The sequence below is a fragment of the Stegodyphus dumicola genome, chromosome X1 (assembly GCF_044657685.1).
Source record: "Stegodyphus dumicola isolate Sdum_Otavi_A_Nest chromosome X1, ASM4465768v1".
NCBI classification, from domain to species: Eukaryota; Metazoa; Arthropoda; class Arachnida; order Araneae; family Eresidae; genus Stegodyphus; species Stegodyphus dumicola.
The window spans coordinates 72,228,852-72,249,385 of NC_140780.1; the positions used below are offsets into that span (position 1 = coordinate 72,228,852).

Below are 20,534 nucleotides of genomic sequence, written 5' to 3' on the forward strand. Positions count from 1 at the left end.
CGAAGTATAAACTTTTATCTTCGAAAAAATACAAGAAATCAATCTAGTTGACTAAGATGTTTTTAACTTTGACTGAAGTGATATAACTTCTGATGTACTACGAAAATACCTAAATCTTTGTATGAGAATTGAAATTTTGAAAATATTTTAACGTTTTCGAAGCTTTTTCATAGCATGTGAAGTTTTCCAATAATTGTGACATATCGTAATCATTCATAAATTTTCATGAAATAGGAAAAATATCTGATTTCTTCTAGAAAGTTTTAGTATTATTGAAAAAAAAAAACTCGCATTGTATTCCCTAAATAATGTGAAGCGGCAGAAATTCTTTAAAAAAGAATTAGATATGCTCTAACAATCTAAACCTAAAGGATATTGAAAAGTTTGATAAGGAACCATAAAAATCTTGTATGATGTTCTGTGTTGCGCTCTCAATAGTGAAAATCTTTTCTTATATTATGTAATGTCCCTCCTTCCAGCATGCCTTCGTGATGTAACGGTTAGCACATTTTTCACATTGCACATTTTTCACTTCTCCAGCATCAAAAAACCCTAAAGACTCTACAGTGTTTTCTCAGACAAATAGTTCAATGCAGTCTTCTCTCTATAGTGAAATTTACTGACATTTCTCGAACATGATTTAGAAAAATATTTCATCTTCCATTTCCATAAACCATAATATTATTATCTTGTTGTCACTGGTATAGAGAATATTTTACTAAAATTCTTTAAAAGTGTAAAATGTAATTTTGAAATGAATGTTTCTCTGTATATTTCAATAACATAAATTAAAATAGTCAAAACGAAAAGGCATTTACAGAATATGAGTATGAAAGCCTCTGAAATATCTGTGACAGACGTATAAAATTTAAATGAAGTAAAATAGTAGAATTAGTCATGGTAAGATTATAACAGAATACATGAATTAAAATAGATTTGCAAAACGCGTAGGGATTAGTTAGGGAATAAAATGAATAATCATCAACAGGCATTATCAACATTGAAATAAAATGCTGAATTTGAAAATTTTGGTACGTTCATGAAAATTAACACGCGAAAAGTCATGAAGAGCTAAATCAAATAGTAAAATAAATGTGGTATTACAAACAGTAAATATATTAAATAACTTAAAATTAAGAGCACAAAGAAAACTAGAAAGGTAGAAAAGTTAAAAATAACGTTCAAAATTAAATAAAGATCATGTATGTGGTCAGGTAATATAATAAATAGGTTAAAAATTAGAATATGTGGAGATTTACAAAGGTTAAAGTCTACGAAAGACGTTAAAATTACGTTTCAAATTAAATGACAGCATATATTTGATTAAAAAGCATAACAAATTAATTGTAAATTTAGAATATGTTAAAAATTACAAATGTTAAAAAGAACGAAAGAAGTTAAAAATAACATGTAAGTATAAGTACTATAAGAAATATAAGCGCATATTTGAGTAATTTAGATCGTGATATATACGGAACGAGTTAAAATTAGAATATGTTGAAAAGAACAGAACAAGATAAAAATTACGAAGGTTAAAATGTATGAAAGAATTTAAAAATTACATCTAAAATTAAATAATATAATGTAAATAAGCGCGTATTTGAATAATTAAGTTTGTAAAGTATAGCAAATGAGTTGAAAAGCATTTACACCCTCTAATCATTTGTTGACCTCTCTTCTATATTTTACCTCGAGCAGCATGATTTAAAGCATCCAAACTTCCATAACTAGCGACTTGTCCAGGATCTTGACACGTTTTCTTCATTACACTAGGAAATACGATTATTAGGCGCTGTGATATGAATCATCATGATCACGGCAGCGTGTTATAGTTTTCTGGAAATACAATATAATTCAAAATCACGGAAATACTTTGATTCCCTGCATAAAATCTACATATATTAGGCAAATAATCACATATTAATTATCACATGTAAACTAATAACACATCCAAGCTTTCTCAGTGACGTCATCTTAAAGACTAAATTAAGAATCATAAAACGCTGCTCCTTATCAGTTAGCCGAGCCTCCGCGTGCATCCCCGGTCCCTCTGCGAGTTTGTAATCTCTGTCGCTAAACGCTTCATTTCAGACTACTCATAGCAATGTAAAAGGCCAAATAAATAAATAAATAAATAAAATATTGAGCGGTAACTTTAAAGAACAGAACCCCAATATTTTTAGTAAGCAACACGAGTTTCCAAATAAATTTGGTGAAGATAAATTTTCGGCAAAATTTTCAACAGGAAATATCTTTACAAAATAATGTAAAAAAAAGTTTGTATAAATTTTAAACAAAATCAAGCGATTATTCTGTACCGAACTAGGTGTTGTGATTTATCTCATTTGTTTGATAGCGACATCAGAACAAGTCCAGGAAATTCATCGTGGCAGGGAGTGCAAGATTGCGCCTGTCGTTTTCAGGAGCCTTGAGCTCCATACAGGAGACAGCACGATTTCGCTCAGTTCCGTCCCCAACTTTGATGGAGAGCACCCCGCTGAGGACGAGTCTGAGAGTCTCCACCATCAACCTCTCGAGAGGATTTTTTGGCGCACCGCATATTTAGATTGCATCCATGTCGCACAGACATTATACATTTACAAACATGTTTTCCTTCTCTGGGATTCAAACCTGCGCAATTCAGCGTCGCAGTAGGCTCCCGTAACCACTATACCGTCTGGGCGGTCCGAAGTAGATAATATATGGCGTCAGACACATCTTTAATTAATTAAAGGAATGGTGTAAATGTTCATAAAAATTTACTAATTGATCATGTTATAAATTATATCATTAAATGTAAATTATATCAATCAAATGTATTATTTAAAAAATAAACGTATTAATGATTAAGATAAACCTTTATTGTTATTAAATCGTTCAGTTTGTAAAGCAATTACAGTTACACTTTGAAAGATAAATAAATATCCTATAACAAATCGAATGGGAGCACTCTGAGGACTTATTATTTTCCAGGTTACGAAGAATTTAAACATTTTATGGCTGTATTCCCATTCTAGGGAACATTTGCTAGGCTATGTAGAGAATAAATACCCTGTTAGTAACGTAGCTAACCCTAAAGTAACGTAGTAGTGCAAAATATTGGCAATACCCTCCGCTGTAGGCTTTAGGTTCTTAACAACCTATGTCGTTTGATTGCTGACTGAAGAATTCCAAAAAACTAAAATTAGCTGCTTCTAAAGCTTACTAATTTCAGATTCATTCAGTTTTTACTTTGTAGGTAGAAGCTCTATGTCAGCATATTGAGACAAAGACTATGGAAAAGGTGTTTCAGACAGTGATTTCAACTGTTAAATTTTCAGAGAAAAATTCATTTGCATTTCGTGGCGATAGTATATTTTGGATTATCATCTGGATCTAGTGGAAACTGCAATAAAACTTTGAAATTTATAATCGAGTTTGATGAATTTTTAGTGTCTCATATGCAGAAATATCTTTCAAAATAAAAATGAAATGTAAATTATTATCACTGCAATATTTGTTGAATTAATTAAAATTATTGCTGTAAAAATGATGAACGTTTTAAAGCTGAATTTAAAAAATCAAAGTACTGTAAGGTTGATTCCAGAACTCATATAACGCATGCTGGTGAATTTACTCTCATACTGTGTTATTTGTTCGATAATGGGTAATGTGGGAAGCTTTGTTTCGGCTTCGTACTTATATATATTCACATACTGGCACTTCATTGGAAGCCATAGAACTGGATTAGCTAAATTTATTAAATTATGATATTTACCGTATATGACGCACTTTTTTTCTTTGAAGAAAGGTATGAAAAACGGGGTGCGTCTTATACGTAGATACTGCGTTTTATACGTCGATTCGTCGCTTGTGAAATGGGTCAAAGTTTCGTGAGATGCTGTGAAAATAGAGGCAGAGGTTAAATCATTTAAGAAGTGTGGCACACTTCAAGATCCTAATGCATGGATGGTACAGAGGACAATTTGTTGCATGAGGATTTAGAAGAGGTTTCAAGTGACTCTTCATTTAGCTCTGGAGATGAGTGTCTGGGTTTTGACGAAGGAGATCAAAAGATGTTCTTTCCCAGACAGATTGGGTATTTTAGGAAAATATTACTTTGTATTTGTATTACTTTATATTTAAAACACTGTAAATTCATTATAATGATCAGTAGTAAAGTTTTATTCTTCAAAAATGTGTTGCGTCTTATAGGCCGGCGCGTCTTATACGATTGCAAATACGGCATTTAATATTTACATAAATATAAAATAAATATGAAAGACTGGTGCGGTCACAGCTACGATAGTGCAGGAAATATATCTAGTCAAGATAAAGGTATGCAAGCCAGAATTAAACAGTATAATGTAACAATATATTATTTGGAATAGGCAGAATATTCACTCACTTTACTCGGCAATACTGCTACTCAATTTTGTCTGCATGATAGATTTCATTTTAATTTAGTGGAAAAGGGATCTGTATATTTTTTCTTGCTTCGCTTGCGAAGCCGTTGCAACGCTTTGGAACCTGTATTGTCGAAAATGGGATGAATTTCACTACTAAAAGTCTATGTGATGCTAGCTGGTCTTGTCAAGCAAATGCAATAAAAGCAAACCAAAATGACTGTAGGTAAATTTGAAGTGTTTTGCTTCGGTACTTTCAAGAATAAGAATAAGATCCTTCTACTCAAATCGAAGCAAAACACAGGGAGAGGGAAAAAAAAATTGAAATTTATTTTAATGGCCGTTACTTGCAACAAAAAGCCGATAAGGAGGAATAAACCCACCATATCCATACAAGATCCTAATTCTAATTTAACGACCTGTATAGTTTCTCTAAAAACTTTACTGTATTATGTACATCATTTAGGGATATGTATAAGGAAACTGAAAGTGAGGCATTAGCAATACCCGATATCAAATTTTAAGCTGATAGTTAAGTATAACGGAAAAGAGACTAGAAAACGGAAAAGAAATTTTGATGAAAACCAAACAGATGAAGATAACAATTTATTTAGTAGAGCAGGTCTTAAAATAAATATATTCTATGTTATTCGTAACAAAATTTATAGTTAAATTCCAAGGGCGTAGACAACTCTTATATGGGGAATAAGGGAATTTAGGGGGAATGCCCATTTACGAAATGGAATTTTTTCGAAACAGGCAAATTTTTTACGTGATAAAATACCTGATTTAAATTTAAAGCTTTATAAAAATAAACATTAATTTTGATTATTTTAAACTAAATTAATTTAACATAATCATTAAATGTATATTGATTTTATAATTTTAATGCATTATAACATAGAATTATTTTAATTTTATAACAATTGTTTTCCATCATATTTATACTGTTGGCCACCCAAATTGCAACACCAAGAAAGACAAGAGATATCACAACAAAATTTATTTAGTAGATAACATGTTGACCAAGTATAAAATGATTAAATTTATAGACTTCTGTGAAGTGTGATTCCTTCCAGAATCAGTAGCCAGAGTAGCCGCCCATTGTTGGAGATCACCGCTGCCACACGCCTCGGCATTAATTGAGGAAGAGACTTTGGATGTGTTCTTGGGGTACAGCAGACCAAGGAGTTTCCACAGTTGATCTGGTGTGGCAGCTTGAGAGGTAATCTTGGTCAATCGTTCAGCAACCATGGATCACATGTTTTCTATCGGTGAAAGATCCGGAGAGCGAGCCGGCCAGGGAAGCAATTCAATCCGGCGATTGACGAAGAACCCTTGGTCAATGCGTGCCATGTGTGGTCGCGTATTATCCTGTTGAAATATGGCTGTGGGTAATATGGCTTACCCTGAAGGTAAGGAAAGGACAACTGGCTCCAACACCTCGGAGATGTAGTGCTGGCTGTTTAAAGTACCGGCAATGCGTATTAGAGGAGTGCAATGCGTATTAGGAGAGTGATATCCAATACTGCCCCATACCATAATACCCGGTGCAGGACCAGTATGGCGGTGCATAACGCAGCTGTTCAGCATCCTCTCCCCACGGTGTCTCCAGAATCGAATCCGACCATTGTGGTGTTGCAGACAGAAGCGTGACTCGTCAGTAAAGACAATTTTATTCCATTCTGCCGTCCACATCCTTCTTTCATCGCCCCATTGGCGGCGGAGACATCTGTGGTTCTGCGTGAAGGGTAGACGAAGCAATGGACGTCTTGCGGACAGACCTCTCCGCTGTAAACGGCGTCGAATGGTACGTGCAGACACAGGATGATGCGTTACAGACTGAATGTGTTGTGCTATGGTTCGTGATGTGACTGAGCGATCCGTCACTGCCATGCCACAATGTTCCTGTCATCACGTGAAGTGGTGCACTGAGGTGGATGCGATCGAACACGCCGGTCCTCCTGCATCCAACGGTCACATATCCGCATTACAGCTGTATGGTTTCGTCCAACCACGACTACCGATTTCCCTGAAAGATAATCCGCACTCTCGGTAGGCCATTATCCTTCCTCTGTCGAACTCAGATACTTGATCAAACGATGATCGCTGTTTACTACGAGGCATAATTGATCGTTTTTTTGAAAAAAACCACAAGAAAAACACAATTGCCGAACTTGAAATCGTCGAAAACTCCAAGCATTAAATAGCGCTTTGAAGTGGCGCCACAGGCGCGCGTGATGTGCGTCTGCGCTGAAATTCTAATCATTTGCATATCTCACCTCTGCTAATGCATGTTGTAAATTTCATGTTATTTGCATGCTTCCTTCAGGGTGTTGCATTTACGGTGGCCAGCAGTGTACATACTTCGAGCTGATATTCCAATGCTAGTATTCTGAACGCAGGTAACCAAATAACTTTATTAATATTTTTCTTAAAACAGCAGGCGTTAAATACTTAATCTAAATAATTTGGCTGATAGGGATATGAAAATTGATTTCTAAACCTTAAAAGGCGGTATAAGTTGGATGACTATCAGTTAAAAGATTTGCAAATATTGTTATTACTGTAGTTATTGTATGTAATGTAAAAATCATTACTTCTGGCTTTTTCTTTATTGCTGTTACTAAAAAAATGGGCCTGCTTCCAACCTTTCTAAGCCTACTTAACAGCTCTTGAGCAGTGAAGATTCCTAGTACTTTTTTTCCTCTTTCTGCTACGACAATTAACCAGAAATTAATTAATTTCTTTTGTTAGGGCAAAATTTCAACAGACGCATCTTACACTCAAATGTTTTCCAAAGTTCCACGATCACTTTTTTCCCGCATTCTAAAAATAGATTCCAACGAGTCCCGCCCTAACGCTTTCAGTCACGCTCTCTATCCCTTCATTCTCCATCCTGGTTCGAATTCCAAATTTCATTCTGAGTGCGAAGAAAGTAACGGATTTGCATCACTTTAAAAGCTAGCAAACACGTAAGTTAATTAATTCATCTTCTGGCCATTTATGCATATGATATAAATTTCCTTTTCATACGTTTTTAATTTGATCTTTTTGGCTCATGTGAATATAATTTTATTCACCTTTTCTTAATTGTTTTATTGTTTTTACAAAGATTGCATTGTGTTTATTATTTCTACAAAGTTTATATTGAGTTAATGTGATTAAAGGCAAAAGTGTCAGGGGGGCACTTTTCTCAAGTAAGAAAATACAACTCGCTCTTACAAAAATATATCACGATTTTAAGATTGATTTTAAAACTTGACGAAACAGCCAGTTTCTTACTGAATTCTAAGCAGCACTTTTACTTCAACTCATCTCACTTAAATGCAACTTACTTAGCTTAAAATCATCTTAGTATGAAGCTTTTTTGTCAGAATAATTCTTACTTGAGGAAAAGACGAAACACTTTCTCATTTTATTATTGCTAATTGATCGGAATTTTTCGCCTTTAAAAAGTGAACTAATTTCCCGTCAATGACGATAATTACTTGGTTTATTGATTGCATTTTCCCTTTTAATTATACCTTTTTAAAGTTTCCATCTCAAAATTTATTCAAGATTCATTTTTGTTGTTCTCATTCTAAGTTTATTCAAGATTCAATTTTTAAATATGCTAATGTGTTACTTCATTTCAGTAGAATTCTATCTGCTTTTGTCAAAGGAGATAATACATTAAATAATCTATTAGAAAATAAATTATTATTTTATTACGTTGAAGCTTCTGCGCAAGTATTAGGCAATTTATTGCGATTAAATAATTTGTTTACTTAAATCTTTGATTTTAATTTAATAGCAGCAATTAGCGCTATTTATCTACTTCAAAGTCTACTACCAATATATCATCTCCAGATTCCTTTTCAGTTTGCGAAGTTTTTTTATAAAAATCCTTACTGTACTGAAGGTTAGCAGCCTCTTTACTTTTGCTCCTATCTCTCAAATTGAATTTATTAATTGTCGTTCCACTAGATCACAAACATGTAAATTTAACGCCATGCCTACATCAGACAACCCCAAACAGCAGTTTTTATGAAAGACCTTAACTGCATTTACATGCTTACCTGCAGTACCTGAAATATTAAATATATAGGACAAACTAAAAACAATCTCAGCTTTCGACTAAATAACCACAGAGCTCTTATTAAAAAATTCAGAGCCACGCAAATGAATAGCACTCAAATTAATTCATCTAGCCAACATAACTCTGCAGAAGTAGAACATTTTAAACACCATGACTTCGATAATATTAAAATACAGATTTGGGACAATATACCTAATTGCAAAAACGAATTTTTCAAGAATCGCTGTGTATTCCAAAACAACGTACTCTCTCTCCTGACTGACTGAATACGTACATTCATCAAAGACACAAAGATAAATCCAATAAATTGATATTCAGCCAATTTAAACTTTACAGCACCAAAACGCAAAGAAGAATCAACAATAAAAGATTTTTACCAGCTTTAGATGCAATTAAATTACTGTCGCAATTCAAAAATTTATTTAATTCTGCAAATTTCCCGAAGAAACTACTTATCTGGTTACACTCATTTTACTAATCAATTTCTTTTAATACTCGAAAAATATTTTCTTTCACAATACAACGATCTACAAATTATTAACAAATGTAGAGTTATCGTCCCAGCTTTTAGACACCAGACCAGTAGTTGTACTTAAATATCAAAAAACGTTAAACAGCTTGCTCACTAACCACCATGAAATAGAAGAGTCGGCTGAATGACATTGAAAATTGCCTAAATTCAGTCCATACGTAGATGATCATCACCAGTTCATAATCACTGGGAACTTGGATATACTTTAAAACGCGCAACTTAAAAAACTCATGAGTTATGGAGTAAAATATAGACCGTTAGACCGGAGTAAAAAATATAGATCAACAAAAATTTAGAAAATAACATCAACGAATTTATCGTTAAGGCCAGCTATCAGCTTGATACCATAGATGAAAGATGAAGTCCTTAAGCAAATTAAAATTGAACTAAAAGCAGGAAAATTTCAAACTCAATTAAATTGGTCTCAACTTCTGTCAACTATTAAAAATTTAAAGCTACTGTTTACTATCACCAAAACTGATAGAGTAAATAATAACTTTAGCATTATATGAAAACAATTCTACACAACAATTATCAGTAAAGAACTTTTTAACGCCAACACTACAGGAACCTCTATAATTAACCGAATTAAAGCATTTCATAAGAAACTCAAAATCTCTGTAAATCCAAGGTACAACAGATTTACTAACCTGCATGCTCTTCCAAAAATTCCATAAAACACCACTAAAATTCAGATTCATAGCAAACGTCAGAGTTACCGCAGCCGATGACTTTATTTTTTATTAATAAGACACAGAGCAATTTTTTTTTTTTTTTTTTTTTGAAAATGGCTCTTCAGGCTCAATGTAAATGCGGCATATATATTAGAAATTGAGCAAAAAAAGAGACTGTAAGGTATTTTTTCTCTCCTTACCTCGTGCTTTGGGATACAACTGGAAAATACATCCGAATAGCAATCGGAAGGTCCGGAGTTCAGCTGCCGGCGAGGGCATGGCATATTTCTAATGTTTCCCGGCCTCAAAAAACTATAAAAGCTTTACAAAATTATACCCTTATATCCTGCACATTAAAAAAAAAAAAAAAATCCTGCAAAATCAGATAAATAGTTGGACTCTTCAGTCACTGAAAGTAGTGGCGGCGGCTTATTTCCCGGCTTTAGTCGTTCAGCTACTGGTTGATCTAAAGAACAGAGATCTGTATTTCCTCTATGGCATTTCTATACAATTAACGCAAATCGGTGGTTAAGGATGACTTTAGATTTAATATGTAGTTAAAAAAAAAGGTTAGTTTATGACCACAGAAAGATGTCTCAGATTCGCTCAACGTGCAAAAAATTTCTTTAAAATTAAAGTCACTCTATAGTAGAATTTTAAATAACTTTAAAGCTAATGTATTTCACCACATCTGTTATTTTCTGATATAGTTCAGAAGCTACTCATTACTTATAAAATATAGCTATGATAGAATATTACAATGCCCTTATTAAAACAAATTCAGATGCTAATTTTATGTACATTTTTCCCCAATTTTCCCCCAATTTCAAAATTAATATTTATAAATCATAGTGCTACGTATAAGAATTATCCAGTTTATATACTTAAATCTATGAACGCTTTCTTTATTATCCACTTTTGAACAGAAATTCATACCTTTTTCATTTAAAGCAAGAAATCATGCGCAACAGAAACAACTATTTACCTCAGAATATTCGAACAAATATTATCTTGGTTTCAGTTTCATTAAAGTTCGGATTAAAATCTGTCTTTTTTGCGAGTTGCAATATAAAATATTTCAAAAACTCGTAATTATGAATAAATCTCATTTATCTGACAAGTCTTTTTGTCAACATCGGCGTTATTCTGAAGTCAATCACAAGTCATAGACTAGATTACGATCCATACTTATAACACAAACATTTATTACATTTTATTTTCAGGAAGAAACTTGAACATTTCAGTGACGAACTACGTCACTGTCAAAATAATTAATTACAGCTATGGGTTATAGTAAAAGACAGGATAGCTGCTCAGTGATGAAAGCCATCATCTCTGTCGTACTTTCCAGGTCGACTAACTTAAAGAAAAGAATAAAACATGAAATGGATGCCAAAACTCCAAAGTTAAAAACAGTAAATAAATCATGGAGGTAGAATAGCGCGCAAACTCACGGCGAGAATGGCTCATCCTTCACACCTTTGATTTTGATCATATGGACACGAAATCAAACATAAAGGAAAAGGAAAACATTTATGAACTTGTTACAATTTATAAATAAAAATTAGAAGTTAAAAAAAAAACAATCAATGAGTTCATAAGTTCAGTGTATTCGGAATCTTAAGTAATCAGCTTTTCTCTCTTGTGTTGGTGACTTATCTCACTTGTCCGACAGTAATATCAGAACAAGCCAACGAAATTCATCATGGCAAGGAGAACAAGACTGCGCCTGTCGTTGGCAAGAGCCTTGAAAACCATACAGGTGACAGTACGACTTCACTCAGTTCCGCCCCCAATTTCGATGGAGAGTACCCCGGAGGCACGGGTCCGAGGGCCGCCCACCCCTCTTTCCTGCCCACCAATCTCTCGAGAGGACTTTCGGCTCACCATATATTTAGAGTGCCTCATGCCTCAAAGACACTATACATTTACAAACACTATACATTATACATTTCCATTTACACTATACATTTCCATGCCTTCTCCGAGATTCGAACCCGGGGCCTTCGGTACCGCAGTAGGCTTCCCTAACCACTATATCGTCTGGGCAGCAATCTGCCCTTTCTAGTACCTCGTAGTTGTTGACTACATCTGGTAACGGAGTCGGTCTTCTTGACAGCACGAGGATCAGCACTTGTAGACAGCTTCGAATCATCAGGGCATCTCTTCGAAGTTGTTCGAGGAGGTACCTTAGTTCTAAGTGAAGCGCATTTTGTTCGGATGTTGAGATAGTTACTTCTGATTTTTCAGCTTTTTCGTGAACTACCATTAGATCTCGTCTTAAGTTGTTTTTTGTTTGTTGGTGCTGAATTATCAAGGCACTGTCCTGACGATTCTTTTCTTTAAATGAAGCAATTTTTTCTTATAAGTTTCCAAGTTGGAGTACACAATTTGCACTCTCTCTTCAATGTACTCAAGCTCTGAATCAAGCTTCGCATTCTGAACTCAAGTATAAAACTTCATCTATAACTACATTCGAAATATCATCCATTTTCTCTTCTTCAAGTAATTATATCTCATTTCTTGTTTCCAGAACTGTCTCTACTGGCTCAGAAATCCTTTGTTCTTTTTGTGTTCCTTAAACCCAAATCATCACTTTCTCCTTCAGCCATCTCATCTCCTTGGAGATCGCCTGCTTTCAATATGGAGGGCCTTCCACAGTTTTTTCTTCTTCTTTGGCTTTTGAAACTGCACCAGTTCTTCAGTTGTGTAATATTCATTGGCTTTTTAAACTGCACCAGTTCTTCAGTTGTCTAATATTCATTGGCTTTTTTCATTTCTTGCAACATCTTCTTATGTTTAATAACCCAAGCAGCTGCTGATTCCTCTTCTGTATCAGAATCAGTGACACCTTTTGTTTTTCTTCTATTAGTCACTTCTCTTTTATAACTTCATGACTTTTAGTTTTTCTTCTATTCTTTCTTCTTTTAGTTTTTCTTCATGACTTTTAGTTTTTCTTCATTTCAATGATGTTTACAGTTTTAGCAAAACCTTCTGCAGCTTTACTACTAACTTCTTTGTCTTCATTGTTCTGATCAATATTTGGAATCTCATTTCCTACATCCAATGTCTTTGAATCTAGTTTTGCAAGCAACTTGTTTGTTTTAACAATGCTTAAAGATAACTGAGTTCAGTGTGTTTTTCAAATGCTGAATCAACATTGTCTTTGTCAGGAGATTTTTCTTCAATTTTTGTATCACTAATGAAGGGAACCTTTTCCGATTTATCTCAAGATGAGGAATAATATTGTGGAGATCGAGCATGCTTTTCAGCACTTGATGCTGCTAAGCCATGTTCTTCCATTGCTTCGTTAGCAAATTTTTCCAAAGATTCTTCATTATCATTATTTGTTTTCAAACGGTTTTTCAGTTCCCCAACATCTATGACTAGAGGCTAATACCTGTTTACTTAGGGTAAATATTAGGTGGCCCCTCTCACTTCTACATAACATAACATAACATCTATGACTCCACGGAGCTTAAAAATTTTTGTTTTGTTAGAATCACTCTCCTACCACCACATAAATTTGTGAAAGTCGCAATATGCTTCATTTATTCATATTTTCAAAGAAGCATCCGTACATCTGGAGCTAACATCGAAGTAACGGTAAGATTTTCAGTCTGCTCCGAACATCCTTGGTACGACACAAAACCGTCCAACCTAATTTTGTTTCTTCAGCAGAAAGGCCAAATTTAAGTCTTTTCTATTTCCCTGTCATTAGCTTACCGGCTACTGCACCTATGAGAAGTTCAGTTGGGCCACGGGCAATCTTCTAAATGTATCCCCATATCCGACATATAATACTGGACAATAAAGTGTGTTTCGATACTTCATCAAGTGTCATCGTTATTCACTCCAAATGCACATGAACCCCGTACGAACGTGAAGGAATAAAATAATGTAACAACTGGTGTCAGAAAATAAAACCGCAACAGTATCATCTCTTAAACCGTTCATATTGCGATAAGTACTCTAATAAGTACTGTAGTATGATTTTCGTGACGAATGAATCAGTTCAGAGTGAATATGAACATATTTACCCAACATCAATAAGTTCAATTTATATTATTTTCTATTATCATCATTTTAAATCTTCAAACGCATTTGTAAAATATTATAGTAAGGTAGTTACAGTTAAAACTTGTAACGATTAAGATTAAAATTACATATATAACATTTCTCTCTTTCGAGAACTAAAAAAAAAAAAAAAAAAGCACTACTAGTTTGTCGTTATCAAAGAACTGCAACACAGGAGTTGACAGAAGTAGATGTTTGACTCACAGAAATATTTGAACACTTTGCACATCCTATTATAAGGTATTTCTCCCGCCTTCTTAGCCAGCCTTCGTGGTGTGGTGGTCTGGACGCTCGGCACGTAATTGAGAGGTCCATGGTTCGATTCCCGGCGAAGGCTCTACTAATTTTTCATCTTTCCTGCTTCCAAAATACCTAATGTCTCTACACTATAAACAGCTGGTATTGTTTTTCAATAAATTTTTCAAAATTTCTTCAGAAACCTAAGGCACAAATCTCGTTAAATATGTTGCCATACGCAAAGATCTCATAAATTCTTGTGATATAAGACATAAGATGCGGACAAAGTTTACAATTTTTTGCACTTTAGCTGGATCGGGTGAAAGGCCATTAGCTGAGACTATGTAACAAAAATATTTTAATCCTGGTACTACAATCTGAATTTTCTGTTTGTGGAACTTCAACCCATTTGTCTGACAACTTGAAACACCATTTTTAACTCTCTGTAATGGATATTAAGAGTTTCACTATGTGGGATGATATCGCTAAAGTATGGATAAGAATTGAGCAAATTCTCTAAAACACTGTTTATTCCCTTTTGAAACACTTTAAGTGCACTACTAAGGCCGAAAGGCATGGCACAGAAACGACATCCCAGAAAAGGGAAATAAATGTACATAAATCAGCATCTAGTTGAATATGACAGAAAGTGCTTTTTGCATAAATTAAGGAGAAAAATTTTGATTTCTCAGATTTTGACAATAGCTAGTCTGCCTCCTTATAAACTTATTAAGGTGATGAGGATAGAGGCCAATTCTGAGATTATTGTCCTTTTTGGGAACAATAATAATTAGGTTTGCCTAGCAGCGGCTTTGTAACCCTTTGTATGATTTCGTCTTGAGTCATTCGCTGCAATTCTTCTTGAATATTGCTTTCTAGTGCTTTTAGTATTTTTCGAGCAGCGGCTGTAATAGATACAGATTCCTGTTGTAGGATGATTTTATGTTTGACAGAGAGACAACCTATTACGTGAAACATTATGTTATATTTTCAATTATGTGATGCAATTTAAAAAATGTAGCATTCACACTATTTACAGAAAATTAGAAAAATCATTGAATTAAATTTAAGTAAATACATGTTGCTGTTCTCAACACTGTCTGTACGCACGCAATAACAATTTTTATAAGATGGCTATTATTTATATAACATTTAAGGATACATGCACCAACAACTGGCAAAGCATCACCAGTATCTATACAAACCTATTGATGTTGGGTGAAATATTGACTTATTTAATTTTTTGAAATATAGAAAAAAGTAAAACATTTACCTGGTGTTTTCTTGATTCTCTGATTGTTTTCTGGGTTGTCTCCAAATACGGAAACATGTTTCTGCACTCCACAATTTTTGCATGTTCTAACATACGCTGGGGACCCACCAACGGCTGAGCAGTAAAGTCACTGAACTCCGGTAATTCGGTCTAGGGTTCGAATCCTGGCGAACAGCTGACTGCATGGGTTTTTTCGGGGTTCTTCCCCTTTATAATGTGCATATGAGGGAGTTTCGTTAGAACGTCCTCCACGAAAGCGTCCTTTCCCTTAGGCAGTTAACCCTCGAGTGCTTTGTCATAATCAGGGAAAAAAAAAAAAAAAAAAAAAAAAACCAAAGCAAGCCATAAGCTGGACAATGCCTTGGTTGATATCTTGAACCAGAATGCTAGCAAGGTCTTTGAGTATTTACAATGGAGAATTGTTTTGATTTTGCTGCTGGTAAGTATGGCTCTGACTATGTTCCTTGGAAAAAATGTTATTGCGGTCTTTTTTACGCCTCTTGTGGCAAATAGCATCAACCTGCTCCGATGTAGATATAGATAATTGTGACGTAGTATGAGAGTACAGTCTGTAAAGTTCGGTTGATTTGCAAATTTCAGTAGTTCTCTGTGAAGAGAGTTCAAGTTCTCTGAGCACACGCTAACGAAATGTATTGTTACGAAATGTCCAGGCGCGGTAAGATAGCTTCCCCTCAAAGCAGTTTTACGGTTGCCATAAAATGGCAATGGAAAGCAGGGTTGCCACATTTGGCGAGAAATCGTCCATTTGGCGACAGAATTGGCGATATACCATGGACGGATGGAGAACCTTCTGAAACGAATTCTTACCGGTTTAGCCCAGAATGTTCTCGAACATAAGCCGAAAGCTGTATAAACCCTGCTGGTCCGCAGTCAGTTAGTGTGTGTGCCTCGTCGAGAGGGCGAATGTGTGCCTCGTCGAGTGCGAGTTAGTATCGAGTTGGTGTCTCGTCTAGCGAGTCAATCCCTGCGGAGTAGATCGAGTTGACAGCCGGGCAGCGAGTGCCAAATGGGTCGTCGAGTGCATCGAAAGAGTTTCTTAGTGTATCGCGGTTAGTGCAACATCGAGAGAGTGTGTTGAGCTCCGGGAACGACTAAACCGAAGAGTTGGGAGCTGTGCTCTGTGTGTCGTCGAGTGCATCGCGAGTTGTAGCGTGGAGACTCGAGAGTACGTAAAATTCCGAGAACGACCAAGCAGAGTCGGGAGCTGTACTCTAGTGCTTTGCTGTGAAGCTGTCTCCTCCGTGATAGCCTGCTAACCTGAAGGCCGTGTCGCTGATCGTGTCAGCTTGTTTATAGTAGTTCATCGACGACTGTAAAAACGTGTTTTGGAGCTGTCCTGACAATACTGGACAATAAAGTGTGTTTCGATACTTCATCAAGTGTCATCGTTATTCACTCCAAATGCACATGAACCCCGTACGAACGTGAAGGAATAAAATAATGTAACAACTGGTGTCAGAAAATAAAACCGCAACAGTATCATCTCTTAAACCGTTCATATTGCGATAAGTACTCTAATAAGTACTGTAGTATGATTTTCGTGACGAATGAATCAGTTCAGAGTGAATATGAACATATTTACCCAACATCAATAAGTTCAAAAATCTCTACAGATTTTTGAACTAAACCATTATATTCAGAAGACCCCAGTATCACATTACGATATGGCTTATAATGTTCCTCAAACATATCGAAACTTTCTTTTATTGTCATGCTGCTGGCACTGAGAATGTAAAAGTCAGAAAGTCTTTATATGATGATTTGCCGGTAACGCTCATAAGTAAGGAAACACATGTTTCATTATCCTCGTTGGTGATAGTTTAGAGCCGTTTCAAAAGGTTCATATCTTCGCGGCTATTCCGAACATGCCTCTACTGAGTAGTGGTTCAGTCTGGTTCGATCTGCAGAGAAAGGTTCATTCAGTGCACATTATGAATCATTGCTCACTTTCACAAAATTTCTGAAGTTAGGTTTCGATGATTAGCGAATAAAAAATAGGACTTACCATTTTAGCTGAGACCGTGTTAAACATGTCATTAACTTTACATAGTTGAAACAAGTAAATAAATCAGATGCAGAAGAATAAGAACACTTATTTACTTAATAATATTTTACTAAATTTAAATCTTGCGACCACACAACAGCAGCTATATGCTTGCAGGAAAAAGAAAAGAAGAGGAAGTTGTAGTACCGAGGTTATAGTTAGAGGTTGTAAGTTTAAAATTGCATACTTAACACTATGTTCAACTAATTTATGGAGAAATATGTTTTGAAATTACTCTTGCACTAAGTAGCGATTCTTTGTGATGGTTGGGCTTATGTAAAGCATATCAAATATTATTTGAGTCACGTCAGTTAAATCAAGTGTAGTGTGGGGAGTTGATCAATGTGGATGTAAATGATTCCATGTCTCTAAATTCCTTTTACAGTATATATTATTATGTTTGCTTCAACTACAAGTAGTCAAAATTACAGAGCATATTTTTTTAAAAACAAAAAGGGACTTTTAGAATGAAGCTTCTACAACGTGAAGCTAATTGAAATTTTTCGTTGTGATGGAGATTATAAGTTGCTTTGCAAGAAAGTCAAGAAAATACTTATCAATTGACGAATTATTTATTAACTTTGCCACATACCGTATTTACTCCAGTATTTTCCCACTTAGCTTTTTAAGGGTCTCATTTTATTTTTTTTGAATATTCACGTAATTTTTCCCTTCATCAAGACATTCACAAGGCGAGCTCCCCTAAATGTTAAAACAGATTCGTCCACATACTGATTGTTTTTGTCTTACTAATTGATCTGCTCGTGGATTTTGTGTGCATGGGTTCTGATTGATAAATCAATAACAGTGAAGAGCTTTAAGAAAACGGAAGTAGGTATCTAATCTTCTGATGGTTCAGAAGATTATTCCACGTGGGAAGATAGACTGCACTTAGACGAAGACGATGATAACGGTGACAATGGCCATGACTTATAAGCTGTAGCAGATGACACAGACAGCACATCTAGCAGCAATAAATGACTTGAGGCCTACGGAGTAGCAGCATACGGCAACTGGGCGGGCGACATTCAACCTTACAGGGAAGTAGAATTGAAGATATCTGATTAGATATTATAATATTAGTATTGCTATGTAATCTCAGTGGAATTCTTTTAAATCAATAATATAATGGTAGTTATGTTTGTATAACTATCACTATACCGGTAGTTTATCCATGACTACTTTCGTTTTTCTTACTTTAACTGCATCCTTCGAAAATTATATTATTTGTATAATTCCCCCCTCTCAATTTTCGTACGATAATTTTAGAAAAACCCGCCCAGACGGGAACTTGGTTAGTGACTCTGACTGCCGTACAGAAGGGCTCGGGTTTGAATCACGTAGAAGGCATGGATGTAATTTGTCTGTCTCCTCACAGGAGACAAAGGTGGCCCATCCAAGGTGACTCATAATAAAGTGACCACCGATTTCGGCCTTAGAGGTGGCCAACGACCTTAGTAGTGGCGAACGGTTAGGGCCCGCCATTGGTGGGGAAAAACAGAAAAAAAAAAGATATGGAATACACGAGTAAACTTGGTACATCAGAATAAAAAGAATCTTCGGAAAGAACAAAAAGTACAGAATGGTAGTAGAACTTGCCAATGAATACTTTCTGTTTGTAAATTACCAAAATTTCTGTACCACAATGCATGTGAGAGAGCAGTGTATATTTAAAATAATAGCATCCTAGAAGTAGTAAAAATAAGAGCTGTTTTAAGTTTTGGACTGGTCGACCATAATCTTTCTTAAGTCATTTATATATTTTTAGAGCTGCGTATTACATACTCTTTTCAAAAACAGTCAGGAATTTGGCGACAAAATTCTTATGGTCATATAGTTGACTGCGTGGATAATGGATATCCAGGCGTATATGACACCCATACAAGAAATAATTTAGTCTCGTAATGCTTATTTTAAACCTCATGTTTGTGATACAATTAATATTATTACAATAAATGATTTAAGTTGCAAAAGTTAGGCATTTTCACATGTTATCTTCAGGAAAGCCTTTTTTTAAGACGGTTTCAAACAGCCCATCACAAGCCGGCTCATTCGAAGTGCTTGCTAACGCTTTTGATGAGAACAATTCTCTGAATCATGATACAAAAGACGAAGTTATTGCATAAAATACAAACGAAATGTACCTTAATTTTATGAAAGATTAGATATCGCCATTAGCTGAAAATAAAGGCCTGGGACTTTATTAAAATGTCAAGAATGCTATGGCCATAGGAATTCAATCTGCTGGGTACTGTGCAACAATACTGAGCGAAGTTAATAGTTAAGCTCAAAGAATTTCTTGTGATTGCGATAAAACACTTAACTTTGTTGCACGTTACGATACTATCAGTGCAATACTGGGAATTGCAGCAAATGGATATTTGAACCTAAAGTAATTCGACATCGTAACTGTCTCCTTTTTCGGTGCACCTTGAGGATGAAGTATTTTATGATAGTGGTAGAATATGTAAATCGAAACATCTCTGTTTAATTATTTTATGACTGCTATACATATCCAGATATTTCCTTTTTAGATTTGTGTGCTACTAGAAAAATGGAAAACTTTATACAGAAGCTGAATAAATTCTTTTAAGAAAATTTTCAGTTATATGGGTTAACTTCCGATTTATCATGATAATACCGGGAAAGATGTCCATGGTTAACTCAGAGTCACATTTAATTCGAATAACGTTTAGTATAATTAACACCTTAAACAAATTGCTATTAACAATTTACCGGCATTTTTATTTTTCAAGCAGCTTAATCTGGAGAATGATTTCTTTTCATTAGATTAAGTTAAATCGATATTCAAAATAAAAGCACATACTGTAAATAACGAAAAAATAAACATCACTAGAAATGAAGAAGCAATGTTATAAATGACATTAGAGAACAATACTTACAAGAGAGCTTGAAAAGTATCATAGAGTTCAAACGCATGTAAAAAAGATAGGTATGAACTTATAGTATTAATTGCAAAATGGTTCGTATATTTCGAGTTATATACAATTAAATTACATAATTACATACTAACTACGGTTAAAAATAACCAACAAACACAGCGACATCGCTTCTTAACCACTGCCGTTGCTCCACGCAGTTTTCTTCTCATTTATCGTACTTTTCCAGCTTTATTTTACGGTGATGGTTTATGATAATAATTTTTCAATCATTCCGCAATAAACAAACTTAATTTTTTTTCTTTAGAAA

At 34.8% G+C, this 20,534-nt stretch overlaps 1 long non-coding RNA gene across 3 annotated transcripts in view; it reads left to right on the forward strand.

Annotated features, from left to right (window-relative positions):
- Positions 1-20,534, forward strand: part of LOC118196379 (uncharacterized) — a 224,116-nt gene that overhangs the window by 19,196 nt on the left and 184,386 nt on the right. Inside the window, exon 1 of one of the 3 annotated variants that reach the window (XR_015038783.1) lies at positions 7,250-7,360. The exons of the other annotated variants lie outside the window; for them this stretch is intronic. This is a non-coding gene — a long non-coding RNA (uncharacterized LOC118196379). Of the gene's footprint in view, positions 1-7,249; positions 7,361-20,534 lie in introns of those variants that run through there. 3 annotated transcript variants of the gene reach the window in all.